The sequence below is a fragment of the Loxodonta africana genome, chromosome 19, assembly GCF_030014295.1.
Source record: "Loxodonta africana isolate mLoxAfr1 chromosome 19, mLoxAfr1.hap2, whole genome shotgun sequence".
Classification (NCBI taxonomy): Eukaryota; Metazoa; Chordata; class Mammalia; order Proboscidea; family Elephantidae; genus Loxodonta; species Loxodonta africana.
Window position 1 is genome coordinate 18,944,344 of NC_087360.1, and position 18,058 is coordinate 18,962,401.

Below are 18,058 nucleotides of genomic sequence, written 5' to 3' on the forward strand. Positions count from 1 at the left end.
GAATTCAGGCTGGTTTCAGAAGAGAATGTGGAACCAGGGATATCATTGCTGATGTCAGGTGGATCCTGGCTGAAAGCAGAGAATACCAGAAGGATGTTTACCTGTGTTTTATTGACTATGCAAAGGCATTCGACTGTGTGGATCATAACAAACTAAGGATGACACTGCGAAGAATGGGAATTCCAGAACACTTAATTGTGCTCATGAGGAACCCTTACATGGATCAAGAGGCAGTTGTTCGGACAGAACAAGGGGATACTGATTGGTTTAAAGTCAGGAAAGGTGTGCGTCAGGGTTGTATTCTTTCGCCATACCTATTTAATCTGTATGCTGAACAAATAATCCGAGAAGCTGGACTATATGAAGAACGGGGCATCAGGATTGGAGGAAGATTCATTAACAACCTGTGTTATGCAGATGACACAACCTTGCTTGCTGAAAGTGAAGAGGACTTGAAGCACTTGCTAATGAAGATCAAAGACCACAAGTCTGGACTACACCTCAACATAAATAAAAATCCTCACAAGTGGACCAATGAGCAACATCATGACAGACGGAGGAAAGACTGAAGATGTCAAGGGTTTCATTTTACTTGGATCCACAATCAACAGCCATGGAAGCAGCAGTCAAGAAATCAAAAGACTAATTGCATTGGGTAAATCTGTTGCAAAGGACCTCTTTAAAGTGTTGAAGAGCAAAGATGTCACCTTGAAGACTAAGGTGCGCCTGACCCAAGCCATGGTATTTTCAGTCGCATCATATGCATGTGAAAGCTGGACAGAGAATAAGGAAGACCGAAGAAGAATTGACGCCTCTGAATTGTGGTGTTGGCGAAGAATATTGAACATACCATGGACTGCCAAAAGAACGAACAAATCTGTCTTGGAAGAAGTGCGGCCAGAATGCTCCTTAGAGGCAAGGATGGTGAGACTGCTTCTTAGATATTTTGGACATGTTGTCAGGAGGGATCATTCCCTGGAGAAGGACATCATGCTTGGCAGAGTACAGGGTCAGCGGAAAAGAGGAAGCCCCTCAACGAGGTGGATTGACACAGTGGCTGCAACAATGAGCTCAAGCATAACAACGATTGTAAGGATGGTGCAGGACCCGGCAGTGTTTCATTCTGTTGTGCATAGGGTCGCTATGAGTCGGAACCAACTCGACGACACTTGACAACAACACGTCTCTCTGCTCGCTTCTCTATTTTAAACCTCAAAACAGACTGGCTTAAAACACAACCTAATCTTGTAGATTGAGTTCTGCCTCATTAACATAACTGCTGCTAATCCTGCCTCATTAACACCGTAGTGGTAGGACTTACAACATACATGAAAATCACAACAGGTGACAAAATGGTGGACAATCACACAATACTGGGAATCGTGGACTAGCCAAGTTGACATACATTTTTGGGGGGACACAATTCAATCCATAACAGAGTCCCAGGTGGTCATGCATAATAGTATCTTTACTATGTGACTTAAGACAAGCCACTTAATCCTTTTGCATCCTAGTTTCCACATCTGTAAAACAGGGATTAGAAAGTCTTCTGCACAGAGTTGTAATGGCTACTACACTGGATAATGTGTGTAAACCACAACCTTTAGCCACATGGAAGTCTATTAGGGTCTTCACTGCTAAAAGGACATAAATCTCATCTCAAAGTAGCATTTTTTTAAAAGTAATTTAGAAGCTCATTAAATTGTAAATTCTCAAGGTTCATGCTCATTTTTAATTCTCTTGATTCTCACTTCTTCATTGTGTTGACTTCATCCTTAAGCAGGCTTTCATCACGAAAGCAAAATAGCTGCAGCAGCTCCAGGCCTTATGTTTGAAACCCACACCATCCATAAACAAGAATATCTTCCTCCCAAGATTACAAGCAAGGGTCCTGACATCTACTCTGACTGGATCGAATTAGGTCACATGCCCAGCCCTAAACCAATCACTGTGTCCAGGGAAATGGAATGTGCTCATTGGCTTAGGCCAATCAAAATCTACCCTTCACGGCTGAAGGTCAGTCGGTCTCCCTGGTCCAAAAGGGACACATGGGGAGGGGTAGAATGAAAATCAAGTGCTGTTATGAACGAGAGTAACAGCCTCTGGATGCTGCGGGCCAGGGTTGGCTGACCTGCCAAATCCAGCCCACCACCTGTTTTTTGTAAATAAAGTTTTATTGGAACATAGCCATACTCACATGTCTACATATTTATTCTCCATGGCTGCTTTCACATTACAATGGTAAGGTTGAGTAGCTGTGACAGAGACCATATGGCCCACAAAGCCAAAAATATTTACTAACAGACCCTTTACAGAAAAAAAATTTGCGTGTAGACAAACACAGAATTTCCATTGTAGCAGTGCTCAAAAAATATTTTCCTTCCCCCTATTCCTTTTCTGTTGAGAGACATACATGACAAAACAAGCAGAGCAGTCACCTGCAAGCAGAAGGATCCTCCCAGGGTCCATCAACTCCTATCCCGTTGCCAAAGACTAAACGCAAAGCCTGAGAATTCACATCAGGCAGAGAACTGGGCTGAAAAGAGCTTTCACAGCTGCTGGAGCGTATGGGCTCTGACTCCATTACCCATCACAGAACTTCACCATTCAAAGATCAACGAGGGGCAGCCTAGATGATGTTGGCATCCCAGGGGTTGCAGAACCTGATTTTTCCTCTGTGATAAATGGAGAGTAATCTCCAGGAGCTCTAGCTGGAAGACAGCCCTAGTTCAATTACTTTATCATCCAGCTGAGAGATAGCCAGCTTGCCAGAGACAAACTCAGGCAGCATGCCAACTAGACTTAGCATCAGCACACAGCCCTTCTTAAGAGCAACACCCTCTTCCCTCCTCGTTTCCGCCTCCTCCAATCTACCCTAGGGTTGGCCAACGGAAGCTGCTCTGCCTGCCACTTCCATCGTAAAGAAGATGGGAGGTCTATGTAATCTACACTCACCTTCCATGCACTTGTCCAGCGAGATCACTGCTTTCAAGCTGGCTAAGCAGCAGAGTACTTGTACATCATGGTGTCCTTGCAGACAACGGAGATGCCAGTATGTTGCTGTTGTTAGTTGCTGTTGAATCTATTCCAATTCGTGGTAACCCCATGCACACAGAGTAGAATTGCTCCATAGGGTTTTCAAGGCTGTGACCTTTTGGATCACCAGTCCTGTCTTCTGAGGTGCCTCTGGGTAGGTTCGAACTGCCAACCTTTCAGCTAGTAGTCAAGCACTTAACCGTTTGCATCTTGTGGGGACTCCGTTGCTGGTATACAAGCTTAAAATAAAATGCTAGTGCTGTGGCTAAGTGCACAGGCATTAGAGATAGGCAGAACAGGGTCCAAACTCCAGCTCCTTAACTTGCCATGTGTTTGAACCATGGGTATGTCTCTTAGTTTGGGCTTCCTCAAGAACTGACTCTGAGTCCAGGATTCAAGTCTAGTACAAGTTGTTGATTTACGAGGTGACTTCAGGGACACGGGGAAGAGACATTAGCCAATTAAAGATGTATATCAAGGAAGCTCCAGCACCTGTCTTCAGTCGTACTGTGGTGGCTTGCATGTTGCTATGACTCTGGAAACTATGCCACCAGTATTTCAAATACCAGCAAGGTCACCCATAGTGGACAGGTTTCAGCAAAGCTCCCAGATTAAGATGAGGAAGAAAGGCCTGGTGACCTATTTCCAAAAATTAGTCGGTGAAAACTCTATGGATCACAATGAGTATGTTTGCTTTGACTTGTCATCGGAGGGGATTGGATCAATAGCTAGAGGAGGACATGTTTAGTCTTTAAGAGGAGAATGTTTAGTGAAGTAGAAGGCCAGCAAGGGCGAGGGAGACCCTCGGTGAGATGGATTGGCACGATAGCCACAACGATGACCTCAAACATACCATTGATCATGAGGTTGACACAAGACCAGGCAATGTTTTGTTCTGTTGTACATAAGGTCGTAATGAGTCAGAATCAACTCGATGGCAGCTATCAGTCTATCAAAGACTCTACTACTGTGGGCAACTGGAGCTGACTTCCGTTGGAGAACTCTGGAAATAGTGGTGAGCGCTGTCTCACCAGTAATTCACTCAAGGAGCACAGAAGCTGGGGTATTTATACACCAACTCATATAAGTCATTACTGAGGGTTGTCGCCAGGGGCATTAACTCCCTGGCTCTTCTGGCCTGCTGTATCCGTGGGCTCTGGTGGTCAGAGAGAGCCCTCAGGAAAGAGCTGCAGATGCTGGGAATTCTAAGTCCAGCCTGTGGACCCCGAAATGGTAAGACCTGAGGGGTAATCGTGGGAATGTGAAGGAGGATCTTTGTCCATTGCACTAGTATTTCTTCAGATTGGATTCTTAGAAGTGAGATTTCTGGGGCAAAGGGTATTTGCATTTAAATTGTTGACACACCCTCAGGCTGTGAGACACTACTACAGACAACAGAGCCCTGGTGGAGCAGTGGTTAAGAACTTGGCTGCTAACCAAAAGGTCAGCTGTTTGAATCCACCATCTGCTCCTTGGAAACCCTAAGGGGCAGTTCTATTCTACTGGATAAGAGAAGAAACACAGTAACATGGAGATGAATTTACAGCGATTGGTAAGAATGGTTCCTCTCAGTCCTAAAGACCAGACTCAACACCCACGCCTTCCCATTATGACAGGGGGCTGCTCACCCCAGCACTGAGGATAGTCCAGGGGTCTCCACTCATCCAAGGACCCACCTAGCTCTTTCTGGACCAAGAGAGACAGGGAAGAAGACTCCCTGCCCAGTAGATAAACGCCACCTCCTTGTGAACAATGGGTACATCTTCCCACCAGGGGCAATTCTACCAGTGGCCACAGTGAGCCTGGGGCCCAAAAAAGTCAGCGTATTTGTATATTCCCATGTCAGCTTGCAGGGTCTTGTATGTTACCACTGGGTGGGAGACTAGCACTGGAGACCAGGGTAAAAAAACCAAACCAAACCTGTTGCTGTGGAGTCGATTCCGACTCATGGCAACCCCGTGTGTTACACAGTAGAACTGTTGCATTAGGGTTTTCTTAGATTGACACACTGGCTGCAACAATGGGCTCAAACATACCTACCATTGAGAGGATAGCACAGGACCTGGAAATGTTTTGTTCTGTTAAACATGGGGTCTCCATGAGTCGGAATCAACTCAACGGCGCCTAACAACAACAATCTTTATGGAACCAGATCACCAGGACTTTCTTCCATGGTACATACGGTTGGGTGGGTTTGAACAGCCAACGTTTAGATTAGTAGTCGAGCACAAACCGCAGGATACTGCTTGCCAAATTCGCCTCTTGAGGAGAAGGTCAAGCGCACACTTCCTACAGCTCCTCTCTGGCCCTCAGGCCCCACCTCCTGTGGGATGAGAATACATACCTCATCTCCTAGAGCAAATAAGTGTGATCAGGCCTGGGGCAGCCTTACTCCAAGTGTGGGAGCAGCTTTTTCTCCAGCCCTACAGGGGCAGGTTCTGTTAACACAGGCAGTTTGCCTTTAGATTCTCTTCAAAATTCTTACCAGCTCCGCTGCAGGCTCAGCACTGGGGCTTCCAGTGCCTCCGTGAGAACCGAGGATATTTTTCCTTTTTTTGCATATTAAAAGGGCTCACCAAGTAGTCATGCCCAGAATCAAGGGATGGTTTTGCTCAAAGGCAAACTCCATTCTCCTTCCCAGAAGGCAGAAGATGCTTGCAACATACTAAATGAGAGTTTCAGTTTTAAAAAAACAGGGAAGTTGAGTCTACTCAGGGAACCCTATTAAATATGCATTTGTATTTATTTATTCATCCAACAAATACTGATCGGACACCTACTGCCTGCCAGACATTCGTCTAGGTGCTGAAGCCACAGGGACGGATAAAACAGGCCAAGACTCTGACCTCATGAAATTACATTCCAGCATACATATGCATCGCAGAGGCCTAAAAAAATAATTCTTAAAAACTGAGAGGGGTTATCTCTAAAGGTTGTGATAATCGGGGACCTCTCTTTATGTTTTGTGCTGTGTGAAGTTTTTCCATCTGGAAGAAAAAAAGAAATCATGGGATAAAAGAATATTTCTAGTTACAGAAGGATGTTCAGAATTTATTGCCAACTGAGAAGAACTGGCTACAGGAGACTATGCAAAGTACGCTACTGTTGTAAATATATATAGTGTGTGGGGTGTGTGTGTGTTGCTAGTGGTAATTTTTGAGTGGAAGAATTATGAAAGAGTTTGCTATTTCATTTTCTTTGTGCTTTCCAAGTTTCACGCATTGAGCACACACCACTTTTATAAATAGAAAGAAAATGTCATTTAAACAGGAGCTGCTACCAAGCCCTAAATTATTCTATTCCTTGGCCTATCACAAAAAAAAAAAAAAAAAAAAAATTTTTTTTTCTTGGCCTATCAGAAGGCCTGGAATTCCATCATTGAACAACTCATTTGGTTACAATTTGTGTTCGCGGAGACTTCTGTTATACTAAAAACACCATAACCAAACCCATTGCCATGGAGTGATTCCAACTCATAGCTACCTTATAGGTCACAATAGAACTGCCCCATAGGGTTTCCAAGGAGCAGCTGGTGGATTTGAACTGCTGACCTTTTGGTTAGCAGCTGAACACTTAACCACTGTGCTACCAGGGCTACCTGGTTACAATATTTAAGAGGAATAAAACACTGGTCTCTGGTTACCTGTTAACATGACAATGTGAACTAGGGGATGCAAAAATGAACTGTCACGTTGGAAGCCTCATGCATTGCCGGTGGGAATGTAAAACAGCGCAGCCACTGTGGGAAAGAGTTTGGTGGTTCCTCAAAAAATTACGCAATTACTACATGACTCAGAAATCCCACTCCTACGTATAGTTTTTTTCCCCAAAGACTTGAAAGCAAAGACTCAAACAGCTACTTGTACACCAGTGTTCACTGCAGCACTGTTCACAATAACCAAAAGGTGGAAACAACCCAAGCACCCATCAACAGACAAACAGACAATAAGGTAGTGTGTTCATCCCTACATGGAATATTACTCCGCCGTAAAGAGAAATGAAGTTCTGATATGTGCTACAACGTGGATGAACCTTGAAAACATGATGCTGAGTGAAATATCAGACACAAAAGGACAAATAGTGTAGGACCCCACTTATATGAAATACTTAGAACAGACAAATACATAGATACCAGGAGCTTACCAAAAGGTCGGCAGTTCAAATCCACAAGCCTACTCCGTCCTGTAGGCTCACTACGTGTCAGAATCAACTCGACAGCAATGGGTTTTTTGATTTCCCAGGACGGGTAAAGGGGAAGTTATTGCTTAAGAGGCACTGAGTTTCTCTTTAGGGTGATGAAAAATGTTTGGAGATAGATAGCGGTGATGGTTACACAACATAAAAAAAAAAAAAGTTGCCACTGAGTCCATTCCAACTCATGGAGACCCCGTGTGTGTCAGAGCAGAACTGCTCCACAAGGCTTTCAGAAGCAGACTGCCAGGCCTTTCTTCCAAGGCACCTCTGGGTGAGTTTGAACCGCCAACCTTTCAGTTAGTAGTGGAGCACTTAGTTGTTTACTCCACCCAGGGACCCCTTACACAACATTACGAATGTAACTGATGTCACTTAATTGTACCCTTAATATGGTTAAAATGCCTTTCAGCTTAGTAATGAAGTCACTCCTGAGGTTCACCCTTCAGAAAAAGACTGCACAGGCCCATAAAACAAAATGAGACTAAAGGGGCACACCAGCCCAGGGGCAAGGATTAGAAGGCAGGAGGGGACAGGAAAGCTGGTAATAGGAGACCCAAGGTTGAGAAAGGGGAGTGTTGACATGTCGTGGGGTTGTTAATCAATGTCATAAAACAATATGTGTACTAACTATTTGATGAGAAACTAGTTTGTTCTGTAAACATCTAAAGTACAATTAAAAAAAGAAAAAAGGGGCGGGGCTTTGGGGACCATGGTTTCAGGGGACATCTAAGTCAATTGGCATAATAAAATCTAATAAGAAAACATTCTGCATTCCACTTTGGAAAGTGGTGTCTGGGGCCTTAAATGCTAGCAAGCGGCCATCTAAGATGCATCAATTGGTCTCAACCCACCTGGATCAAGGTGAATGCAGAACTCCAAGGACACAGGGTAATTAGGAGCCCAAGAGACAGAAAGGGCCACATAAACCAGACACTACATCAGCCTGAGACCAGAAGAGCTAGATGGTGCCCGGCTACAACCGATGATTGCCCTAACGGGGAACATAACAAGGAACCCCTGAGGGAGCAGGACAGCAGTGGGAGGCAGACGCCAAATTCTCGTAAAAAGACCAGACTTAATGGTCTGACTGAGACTAGAAGGACCCTGGTGGTCATTATCTCCTAGACCTTTTGTTGGCCCAGGTCAGCCAACTCTTCAGACAGGGATTGGACTGGGCAATGATTTGGAGAGGGATGCTGGTGAGGAGTGAACTTCTTGGATCAGGTGGACACTTGGGACTATGTTGGCATCTCCTGCCTGGAAGGGAGATGAGAGGGTAGAGGGGGTTAGAAGCTGTCAAAATGGACACGAAAAAAGAGAGTGGATGGAGGGAACGGGCTGTTTCATTAGGGGGAGACCAATTGGGAGTACGTAGCAAGGTATATATAAGGTTTTGTGTGAGAGACTGACTTGATTTGTAAACTTTCACTTAAAGCACAATAAAATTTTTTTTAATGGTTAAAATGGCCAATTTTTTTGTTATATATAGTTTCACCACCATAAAATTTTTTTCAAATGAACTGTCCCCTTGGAGAGCAGAAAGCCCACCTGGCCTGGCAAGACACGGACAGACAGGGAAGATGCTGAGGCAAGTCTAGACCAGCGTGGGTGGCACGCCAATGGCAAATGAGGACCCCGTGTTCTGAAAATGGGAAGGAGGTGACCAGACAAGAGGTGGGAGGAAGGAAGGTCCTGTCCACACCCAGCATCTACCACCACCACCCCAATGCCCCAGGGTTATTCTGAGGGTGAGATCAGAGCTGCTGAAGACTAATGAACAATGTTTCATCTATTGAAAGGAATGGGAAACATTTTTAACAGGTTTTTAGTAGTGCTCTTCAAACATTCCTTCTGAAGTAAAATCACTCTTCCTTGTCATAAGAGCCATGGTGGAATGTCACAGCAACAGCCCAAGGGCTCTCTCATTGCAGCAGCAGAACTCTCATTCGTGCAGACAGAGGATGGTTACATGAGGAAACGTGATGATATCTCATCTCCAAAGTGTCGACTAGAATGTGGGTCTCCACCTAGACCAACTGAAGCCGGCAACATGTTCAACAACGGGCAAGGTCAGGTGGTAGGACTGCTTCCTATTCAATCCACACCTCCGATGACAAGCTATTCCTTAATTAGTGACAGCCTTGAGGCTCTTGTTTTATCCAAGTTTTACAAACCATTCAAGAAACAAGATATTGAGCTAAACGTTTAGCTCTTCCTCTTTCTATCATTCATCCAACATTTTTTAAATACTTAGCGGGGACCAGGGACTGGGTTTCACATACATAATTCTTTGGGGCTTTGACATACCTGAGAACACCTCGAACTTTTAAAAACAAGCATTAGCGGTTTCAATTATCAAAGTAACTCATGCTCATTGTAATACCTGTAAATGACGAAACGCAAAGAAAATTAATGACACTGAATTGTACAGTTAAAATGGCAAAGGTTTGGTATATCTACTTACCACAATAAAAAATATATACATTGGGAATCCACCTCTTCCTTCCTTCTTGGGCAGCCTAGTCCCAGGCACCACCATCTCTCCTGGGTGAGTGCACCACCTCCTCCCAGCTCTCCCAGCTTCCACTCCACAGCCAAGGGCCTCTTGTTAAAAGGAACCCCTAGTTTACCCCGCATCCAAAGATTAGACAGGCCCATAAAACAAAATGGGACTAAAGGGGCACACCAGCCCAGGGGCAAGGACTAGAAGGCAGAAGGGGACAGGAAAGCTGGCAATAGGGAACCCAAGGTCGAGCAGGGAGAGTGTTGACATGTCATGGGGTTGGCAACCAACGTCATAAAACAATATGTGTAACTGACTGTTGAATGAGAAGCTAGGTCTGTAAACCTTCATCTAAAGTACAAAAAAAAAAAGAAACCTCCATAGTACTATTGGTCTCTACTCATCTGAGACAAGAGAGAAAGAAGGAAACCAAGATTCAAAGGAAAAAGAAGTCTATACAACAAATAGTTTACAGGAACCACGGCCTCATCTACCCTGAGACCAGAAGAGCTAGGTGGTGCCCAACTACCACTATCAACCATTCTAAGCAGTGTCACAATAGATGGAACCTAGTAGAACAGGAGGAAAAAATGTGGAACAGAACCTCAAATTCCTTAAAAAAAAAAAAAAAAAAAGCCTTCTGGATTGGTTGAGACTGGAGGACTCCCTGAGACTGTTGCCCTGAGATACTCTTCAAACCTCGAACTGAAATTAACCCCTGAGGTCACATGGTAGCTAAATAACAGAGTTCTCCTTTAAAAAATCACCTATATGAGACCAAGCAGTCAACAATTACTTTAAAACAAACACGAGGATGAAAGGGGGCAGGGAAACTAGATTAATAGAAACAGAACAACCAGAATAGAAATAATGAGAATGTTCACGGCCTTGTGAAGAATGTTACTGAACAACTTGTGTAGAAATTGTTGAGTGGGAACCTAAACTGCTGTGTAAAGCCTCACTGAAAACACGATAACCAAAAACACCAAACCCACTGCTGTCGAGTCAATTCTGACTCGTAGCGACCCTATAAGACAGAGTAGAACTGCTCCACAGGGTTTCCAAGGAGCACCTGGTGGATTCAAACTGCTGACCTTTCGGTCACCAGGGTTTCCGAAAACACCACAAAATATTTTTTAAAAGGAGCCTTCACCTTAGAGCCTCCAGCGAATGACTTCCGGCCACACTTTAAAATAAAACCTCCCCTTCTCACCCTGGCCTATAAGGCAGGGCGCACTCTGTTCGAACTTCCAACCTCTTCGCCTATCCTTCCCTCACTTGCTCTGCCCTTCTTCTGTTTCTGAAAAACTCCCCGACTGTTCCACCTGTGGCCTCACACTTAGGGACACCTGGCCCCCAGGTGCCTAAACAATTGGCAGCACCTTCTTCAGGTCTCAACTCTGATATCACCTCCTCAGGAGCCTCCCTGAGCCTGTGTCACGTCCCCTGGTCACTCCTTCTCTCATCAGCCTGTGTCACTTTCTCAAAGAACTTATCGCCTGAAATCACCCTGTCCACCTCTATGGATTTGCTGGTTGTCTGTCTTCCCAGACCACAATACAAACGCCACTAGGGCAGGGACCAGGTCTACTCTGTTTAAGAGCCTAGTACGTAGTAAACCAAAAACCCAACCCCATTGCCATGGAGTCTATTCCAACTCATGGCGACCTCACGTGTTACAGAGTGGAACTGTGCTCCGTAGGGTTTTCATGGCTGTAATTTTTATGGAAACAGATTTCCAGGTCTTTCTTCTGTGATACCACTGGGTGGGTTCAAACTGCCAACCTTTAGGTTAGTAGTGGAGTGCAAACCGTTTGTGCTGCCTAGAGACTTCCCAGTACATAGTCCATGCACAATAAATGTTTGAGGAGAAATGGAGGGAGAAAAGGAGAGTAGGGAGAGAGGGAGGGAAGGACCAAGAAAGGGAGGGAAAGGAAACAAGGGATGGATGGAGGGAAAGACCGAGGGAGGGAAGAAGAAGGACCAAAGGAGGGAGAGAGGCTTCCCCGTGTGAGTTCTTCAAGGGAACATCCATGTCATGGCCCAGATGACCAAGAAAGAATCTGGTAACCAAACAAACGAACAGGCCCTAAAGCGCCAGTCCCACCCCTCCATAAACACCGCCATATTTGGTGCTGTTTGGAGCTTGACATAGGTTCCATATCAAGTCCCAGGAGTCTGGTCATGGCATATTTAGAACAGACAGGGCCACTCTTAATGAGGTGAGTGGGGACTTGGCAATCATTTTCTCTCTGAGGCCTGTAACATCTTTGTAAGCGCTTCTCTTCCAGTCTGGTTTGTGGCTTTTCCCGGACCCTCATGGCATTACAATAAGTCTCAAAGAATGAGATCACACTTAAGGAACTCTGTCTCCCAGAGTCTGGCCCTATAGGAAAATGCTTTTTGTGTCACATAACCCTCACAACATCCCTTTGAGGGAAGTACTACTATCATTCCCATGTTACAGATAAAGACACTGAGGCCCAGAGAGGTTCCATGACTAGGCCAAGGTCACACAGATGCTCAGTGGCTGAGCTGAGATTCAGGCCAGGATAAGGGCAGCACTTAACCCTGCACAGGGGCCTCCTGGCACTGGGGGTGCCACAGGGTCAGTGAAGTCTCAAAGAAGGCAGTCAGCTGGTTTCCACCCTTTTTTTTTTTGACCCCAGGGCCTTGGGTCCTAGGGACATGGGTGGTCACAGCACAGACTTGGCATTCTGCAGTGAACCAGAGAGGGGGTCAGTCTCACCCTGCATCCAGAAGCCCCCATCTTCTTATTTTCAAAGAGCAGGGGCTCAGGTCAGACCAAGCATAGTTGATTCCCCCCAAAACACTGTCTCTCCCAGTCAAGAAGAAAGCAATATTGATCCTGAAGGTTTCCTGGATGGTGAATTTGCCCATGTCAGGAAGGTTCTGCCAGCCTGGGGAGAAAACAAACCAACACCTAAATCTAATAAACCTGGGAGAGATGGCAGCCAGGATTACTGCTGGGAGGTGGAGCAGGAGCCCAGAGATATTTATGGGGAGCCAGAACAAGAGAAATTGGGGTGGTTGGGCCCATTCTGCTGTTAGTCACAGATTTATACACTCCACACCCAGTTCATCGTCCCCATGGGGCCTCGGGGACCTTTCAGCCTCTGCTTGCAGCCCACGGGGACATTAATCACACAGTGAGAGGAGGCATGTGGTGCTATGTCTTCGTGAAGGTGCCTGTGTGTGCTTGGGTGTGTGTGTGAATTCATGTGTAAGCAGAATGGAGAAAAGTACGTGTATTAAAAAATCTCCTTCCTCCTGATCTGGCAAAGTATCAGCTCTTTCACCATTGGAGTCCCCAGTTTGGATTAGGGTACTACCTCCAGAAATAAACTCGGCCTGAGAGAAGAGCCCTTCAATTCATTATTGTCCTCTAGCTAAGACTGGCTTCTCAGGTTGTGTCATTTCATTAGAGATGGGAGGGAATGGGACACAGGATGAGTACATGTTGATGAAGGGAAGGAGAGACACAGGACTCCTACATGCTGATGAAGGAGAGGAGAGACAGAGGACTAGTATACGTTGATGAAGGAGAGGACAGACACAGGACTAATATATGTTGATGAAGGGGAGGAGAGACACAGGACAAGCACATGTTGATGAAGAGGAGGAGAGATACAGGACTAGTATATGTTGATGAAGGGGAGGAGAGACGCAGGACTCATGTATGTTGATGAAAGGGAGGAGAGACACAAGACTAGTACATGCTGAAGAAGAAGAGGGGAGACACAGGACTAGTACATACTGAAGATGAAGAGAGACACAGGACTAGTGTATGCTGATGAAGGGGAGGAGAGACACAGGACTGGTATATTTTGATGAAGGGGAAGAGAGACACAGGACTAGTGTATGTTGATGAAGGGAAGGAGAGACACAGGACTAGTACAAGCTGATGAAGAAGAGAAGAGACACAGGATTAGTACACGTTAATGAAGGGAAGGAGAAACATAGGGCTAGTACATCTTGAAGAAGGTGAGGAGAGTCAGTACTTGGGCACTGCTAAAGAGGTCCCAGTCAAGTGATGAGATGCCCCAGGCTCTGAAGACACACAGCATGAATGTAGTGTATGAATCCCTTCCCCACTTGAAGTCCCAGTTTCTCTGTATCAAGTCTACAGGGTGTACTGGGGTTCTGAAATAGCTGCCACAAAGCTTAAAGTGTGATGGTCCTGCCAGGCATTACATTACTATTGCCATCATCATTGTTACATACACTCCCTCCCATGGAAAGCCCTTACAGAAACCCCGGTCCATGCCCCCCACACCTACTCCTTCCTGGAGCCTTATGCCGTGTGGCTGGATGAACAACAACAACAAAAAAAAAAACCCTCCCTAATTTCCGGAACCCTCCTGGAATCATTATTTGTTCTCTAAGAGGGTGGCTTTTAATTCCTCTGCGGGTAAGAGCCTGGCTTTCATTCCCTCTCTCTGCTGTCATGGAAACCAGTGTGCTGGCAACTTGGCGTGGAAACAAGAACACGGTTTTCTTCTTTCACCCAGGGGAGGAAAGGCTGGGAGAACTTCAGGGCAGGAGAGGGCTCTCTTTATGGAGGAACGGTCACTCAGAAGATCCTAGCAAAAGAAAATCTGTAAAGGCCTGGAACTGACTTCAGCACCATGGAAAGCTCCACCCAAAGAGTTTAAGGTTGGGCAAGTGGGAGGAAGAAAACATAGTGGCTACAGGATGGATACCCTTGACTTCTAAAGAAGACAGTATTACTAAAGGCAGGAACTATGCTGTGTTTAAGAGTACCAGAACGACAGGAAAATTTGACGATCATTTAGTTCACAGTTGCTCAAAGTGTATTCAGAATTACCTGGGCATCATTCTATCATAGACCTACTGCATCACTCTCTGCAGGGGGATCCCTGGGTTATGCATTTTAACACATCCCCCGCAAATACTTCTGATGCCCATCAAGGCTTAAAGTCAACTGATCTAGTGCCACACCCACATTTTTCAGGTAGAAAAATGTGAGGTATATTTCCCACATTCAAACAGCAAGTTGGGACCAGAATCCAACTCTTTCAACTCCAAGATTTCTTTAAGTCACCCATCACTGTCCTGGGTCCTACCTGAAAACCCTGTCCTAAGGACCTGTGCTAGTGGCCCGGGAGAGCCTCTGGTATAATCAGGCTTTAGGCTATCTCTCTGAGAGTTCTCTTCTACGATGCAATTTCCCCCCGGAAGAGGTGAACCATATTCATATCCCTGGAACCTTCAAATACTCAATACATGTTGGCTGAATTAACTAATGAATTCATTAACTACTGAATGATCTAATCAGCACTGTTCAATAGGGAAGGGCAATGTCTCTTAATGGACCTATAATAAAAACACACGTTGAGCAAGTACCATAGGCCAGTCACAAGGCTAAGAAACCGGCATGCAGTGGCCCATTGAGGGGAGCCCTGGTGGCGCCGAGGTCAAGCGCTTAGCGGTTCAAACCCACCATCCACTCTGTAGGAGAAAGATGCAGCAGTCTGCTCCTGTGAAGATTTACAGCCTTGGCAACCCTATGGGGCAGTTCTATTGTGTCCTTTAGAGTCACTATGAGTCAGAATCCACTTGACGGCCATGGGTTTAGTTTGGTGTTTGGGGCTCACTGAGCTGGCACAACAACCCTATGAGATACAAATGATGATTGCCCCTAAGTCAAAAATTAAGAAATGCAGCTTGGAGAGGTTTAATCCTTTATTCAAGGGGCCATAGGTAGTACGGTAGAGCTGGGATTTAAACCCAGGTATGCTAAATCCATAGGCAGAGTTCTAAGCCACATTCTCTGAACACAACAAGGAAGAAGGTCCATGCATCAGGAGGGAGGTTAAACAAAAGGACATTCAGGCCCTGGAGGTGTTTTTGGTCACCAACCAGAGCACCTGCTTGGTGTTTAGCCAAGAGGGGTTAAATTCACTCATTCATTCATTCATCCATACTATAAATATTTGTTGGCCACCTAGAATGTGCCAGGCCCTGTTCTAGGTACTACAGTAGAGTAATGAACAAGATAGACAGGTTCCTACTCTAGTTGACCAGGGACAAACAGTGAACTAACGAGTATGTATCACAATACGAGGAAATGACGAGTGCTAGAAGAAGAATACAAGCAGGGTCAGGGGATGGAGAGTGATAAGGACATGTTACAAAAGAGCAAAGAACATCGCTGACACACAACAGCTGTGTCTGCAGCAGCCCAAACAACTGGCTAAAAAATAAGATCACAAGCAACTCACTGTATGGCATCAAAACTACCAACCTTCTGAGTGATTTTCCCCACTAGACTGACCTTAAAATGCATTGCCATCGAGTCAATTCCGACTCATAGCGACCCTATAGGAGACAGTAGAACTGCCCCATAGGGTTTCCAAGGAGCGCCTGGTAGATTCAAACTCTCGACCTTTCAGTGAGCAGTTGTAGCTCTTAACCACTACACCACCAGGGTCTCCTGTTGTTTTATTTATTCTTTTTTAAAGTGATGGTCCATGGACAGAGAGAAAAAAAAAAAAACCTGGTGACCTGAGGCCATGATGGATGCTCAGTTCCCTCCTGGGCCATTCTCTCCATAAGACAACACGACTATGAACTGAGGTCGGCAGGAATACCCCTCAGGTCTCTCAGAAATAGAAACAGAAGCTGTTGGTTGACAACTGTGCTCATTGGGACTCTCTGGATGCAGGTAATAGAAACCTTCTAAAACTAACGTTAGAAATGAAAAGGGACTTTATTATAAGGATATAGAAATGTTTCAAGGAACCCAGGGTAGGAATAGGCCAGGGCTCAGGAGAGACCTGAACCAGAAAGCAGAACCCCTGGGACATTTGCCTCCTCTCTTGGGTCCACTCCTCTCCCGTTTCTCTCTCCACACTGGCTTTCTCTGCTGCCTTGTTTATGTGACAGAAGGCAAGATGGCTGCCCACAGCTCTTGAGTTCTGTATTTTTGTTCAAAAGCATTCCTCTGATACTGGACCTTCTTGGTTTCAATCCCAAATTCCCAAGGAAGAGGCTCTGGTTGGTCCATTTGGGGCTAGGTGCTCTCCTTCTGGCCAATCAGCTGCATCCAGGGAGAGAGAGGACCACCAGGAACAAACATGGCTGCTGGGTACATATCCCAGCGACCCTATGGATCAGAGGGGAAAAGGGAATCAATGTGAGCTTATGTTCTAGAATCTCATAAACTCACCAAGGCAATGATGTGTCCTGGGCCCTAAAAACAGAAAAAGTGCAATCTCAGAAGGCTGAAGAATTTTGGTTAGAAAGATTTAAGCTCTAAAATCTACAGGAAAATCCAACACCTCTACAACAAAAAGACAAATAATCCAATTAAAGGATGGGCAAAGGAAATGAACAGACACTTCACCAAAGAAGACATTCAAGTGGCTAACAGACACATGAGGAAATGCTCAGTCTCTCTAGCCATTAGAGAAATGCAAATCAAAACCACAATGAGATACCATCTCACCCCGGCATTGCTGGCACAAATCAATAAAACAGGAAATAGCAAATGTTGGAGAGGCTGCGGGGAGATCGGAACTCTTATGGGCTGCTGGTGGGAATGCAAAATGATACAACCATTTTGGAAAACAACATGACACTTCTTTAGAAAGCTAGAAACAGAAACACCATATGATCCAGCAATCCTACTCCTAGGAATATATCCTAGAGAAATAAAAGTCGTCACATGAATAGACATAAGCACACCCATGTTGATTGCAGCATTGTTCACAATAGCAAGAATTTTAGTCAGGGAAGGACTTGGGGTCCAGCCTACATGGAAGTCAGTGATGGTGGTGAGAGAGTTAAGCCAAACGTATGAACTCGAAAAGCACCTAACCCCCCTCAGCAGTCATTGGAACACCCTCCATAAAGCTCTGAGGCAAAATTATAGATCATCATTTTAATTGAGTGAAATTGGCTATACATTAATATTCATGATTATTAGAGCAGCTAATTTTCCTCTTTACAGAAAGTGGGTGGGGGATCATTTCAGCTGCTACTTTCCTCCCTTGGATTTCTGCGGGGGAGGTGAAAGAATAAAAGACGTAGCCCTCGGAATCAACCAACAATTTTTGGGCATTGGATAATTATTACGGATTTTTAATTGCTTTGACCTCTTGGAAGGAGCTGGGGAAAAGTGTCCGATGAATATAAAACATACACAACGTGAACTTCTAGGATTGGCCTCTCTAACTAGATAAGGGCAGACGACCTAAATGAGCCACAACTCGTCTGCCAGTTTGCCGTACTGTGGTGGATGTGTGTTGCTGCGACGCTGGAATCTGTGCCACCAGCTTT

At 45.3% G+C, this 18,058-nt stretch overlaps 1 long non-coding RNA gene across 1 annotated transcript; it reads left to right on the forward strand.

Moving 5' to 3' along the window:
* The first annotated feature begins 7,209 nt into the window (after positions 1-7,209).
* LOC135228231 (uncharacterized) lies at positions 7,210-10,371 on the forward strand. The gene is made up of 2 exons (XR_010318591.1): positions 7,210-7,501; positions 8,770-10,371. It is a non-coding gene; the product is annotated as an uncharacterized LOC135228231 (long non-coding RNA).
* The last annotated feature ends 7,687 nt before the right edge of the window (positions 10,372-18,058 follow it).